This window comes from Dasypus novemcinctus, chromosome 6, assembly GCF_030445035.2.
Source record: "Dasypus novemcinctus isolate mDasNov1 chromosome 6, mDasNov1.1.hap2, whole genome shotgun sequence".
Taxonomy (NCBI): Eukaryota; Metazoa; Chordata; class Mammalia; order Cingulata; family Dasypodidae; genus Dasypus; species Dasypus novemcinctus.
The window spans coordinates 52,519,687-52,522,872 of NC_080678.1; positions in this window are offsets into that span (position 1 = coordinate 52,519,687).

Sequence of the window (3,186 nt, forward strand, 5' to 3'; positions counted from 1 at the left end):
CAGGTGTTCCTGGTGAACTGGCACCCTTTGGGCAATTGGTTTCATTCAGGATTAGTACACCAAGTCGGAAATTTTCTTAGTTTTTAGCTGTGGGAGTGATTAGAACTACAGAATAAAGGTTTTTTACATTTTGGGTTTAATTGTACAATTTCTGGTAATTTTGACTGTTTAATAGGAGATTCATTATTAGCAAGCAAGCCTCATTTTTGCTACACAGTAGAGTACAGTAGAATAGTAAGTTGACTAAGCCTGGCTGAAACTGCCACTTTATTCTATAGACATGTTTATTAACTGTTTAGAAAATGAATTTACCAGGAATTTAACATGTCTAATATACTTTTGCACTTGATCCAAAATAGAAAAGATAACATAATAAATATTAGGCATATATTTAGTACAGGATAAAAGTACAGCACAATATTAACTAATGTATTACTTAATACATAAGGATTCAGAGTTGCAATTAATAGTTTTAAGTTTCAGGTTTGTAATACTTTACATATTATCTCTCCATGGGAGCAGGCCATAATGCCAATTGTGTTTAAGTTTTACTTACAGTATCCTGGTATCATGGCTCCACGTAGCATGTTCTTCACACAGTGAGCAAGTCGCAGCATCATTGATCCTAGAGAGAGTTTCCAGTATTCTTCCGGCCTGGTGCATAGTGTTCTCTGGCATTATGGAACAGTGCCAGTCTGGAGGCGCTATCCATTGTACACTTGGCTATACCGAGTCATCATTGGCTTCTGCAGGTGTTTGAAACTGCAATGTACTTTCCATTGACCTCAGGAGCAGAACCAGAGGCTGATATAGCAAATATTCTAATTGAGGGGTCAATGACCAGCCTAGCCAATAGCTCACATGGAGAGGCAACCTGTAATGTATACAAGGCCTGGTTTGAATGCACAAGAGAGTTTGACAATGTTAAAGTTTATTCCTTGTTTTTATATATATTTTAAACAATGTAATATAACACATCCTATATCAATTGACTGTTTACTTATACAATTTTACCATGAAGATAATAGTAGGTATTTTATTTTAGTAATAGAGGGAAAAAACGATATTTCCTTGTTAATTTGAAAACAGAAGATTCCCAATAGAATCAAGATAACTTTTTATTACCACTTACTTAAATATGCACCTTGCAGTGGCCTTCAGACAGGTGTTATTATCATGAAGTTATTCTTTGCCACCAATACCAATCCGAGTTTTTAGTTAACAATGACTTCTAGAACTAGAACTATTTAAATATTTTCAGTTTGGAAGATGTTTTAGAAAATCTTTATAATTGACTACAACCACATTGACTAGTTACCTTATGTTTAAATAAACTTACTAAATTATAATTACTAACTAAAGAAATTTACTTTATTTAAGAGAACGTATCTACCATCTTTTTTCTTTAGCTTAATTTTATTAATGTGAACTTACAATTTTTATTACTCTAAAGATTTTTTACATATAATGTTAATTTAATTTATAAGTTAACTATGGGAGATTACACTCAAGCTAAATAAAATTGAAACCATTATAGTTTATGCAAGGAATGTTCTCTTTTTTCTTTACAGGAAGCTAAAACCTTTCTTTGTTGTTGTTTATGTTATGAAAATGAATAATTTTTAAAAGCATACTGACTACCAGGTTTCAAAACACATTACACAATTATCTAATTTGTTTAATCATAATCAAGGAAATATCTCTCCATAGTTTTTATGGGCTTTTTTTTTCACTTACTGGAATTTGTCCACAGAGCCACTAATTACCTTTACTTTTTGGCTGTTAAAAGGTTTAAACTGGGAAATTACAGAGCAAACTGCTTCTTAATTCCCCAGCCTAGTAGATAGGTTTAATCTGCCATACCTGTTTCTGCCCTCAAAGCTCTTGCAAAGAAGAGGGCCTTTCCCAATAGTTCCTATAATCAGATTTCTACATGATCTTTCCATCCTGTTTGGTCTAATTTGGAGTCCAGGAATATTATTCACATATATATCTGCATATTTAATTTTTAATAATTGAGTAGAGCTCTTTTAAGAATTTTCACTTATTTGATACTATCATCCTGATATATGAAGACATACACTGAGCAAATGGGCAGACACAAATAGTTAGACACAGAAACACAACTCATTGATGTTACTTATAATTTGCATTATTTTATATACTGTTTAGCTTAATTTGGGTTCCAGAAATATATATTATTTATATAACTGCATATTTAACCTCAACAATTTGAGCAAATAGGCAGACATGAATAGTTTGACTCAAAAACATAACTTTAGTTACTTAAAACTTCCATTTTTTAATAAAGTAGGTGTGACTGCAAAACATTTCAAAGACTCCTGAAACTTTTCTTAATTTGCACTATGACTGTGCAGCTTTGCACAAGCATTTTGTTTCTTTATTAATGGTTTGTAACCAAAATGTTCTCAGTGTTTTAGCACCATTTTCTTTTGTTTCAGAACTTTATATTTTACCTTGAATTTAACAGAATTTTGGATAAGCAACAAGATTAAATCTATGTATATTTACGGAGGCTATTTGAAGCCTCAGGGAGACAAACTGGTTTCTCTCATGAATTGCCACTCTTAGGAATGATGACAGTTAAGGCAGGAGACTTCCTCTTTTTCCCCCTAGTCCTTGGAGATAATAAAATTCCAGTGGTCGTTCAACCCTGAGGACTAAGAATTTCACCAGGCAGTGATTTAGTTCACACCTGGAATCATGAGAGAAAGCAGGGTTACTAATACCAGTAGGACAAGAGACAGGAATGTCCCAGCTCTTCCCTAGACTGTAGGGACAGAAGCTGTTATGAAATAACCATAGGCAAAGGCAAGGGGTGAGGCTAGACTTGAAGTAACTATAAACCAAGGTAAGGTTAGTTTAGAATTTACACTTAAAATAATAGTTTCAGGCTAAATTTACCCAGTTATTTTGTTGTAGCCCAACGATATTGATCACACTCAAACTCAGGATTGGAAGCTGATTAGAGAGCTTTTATTAGCCGTGCGGCAACTGTCTCTATGTGCGCAGAGGAGAGAGCAGCCCCGAGTCTAAGGGAAGAGGTGTTTTTATAGCGTTTTAGGAGAGGGGGTTTACTAGTAAGTGAGCAAGCAAGCAGGCACAGAAGTGGAACATTGCGGTTAGCGTATCTTACTTTTCTTTTTAAAAGCCCTTTCTTGTGAG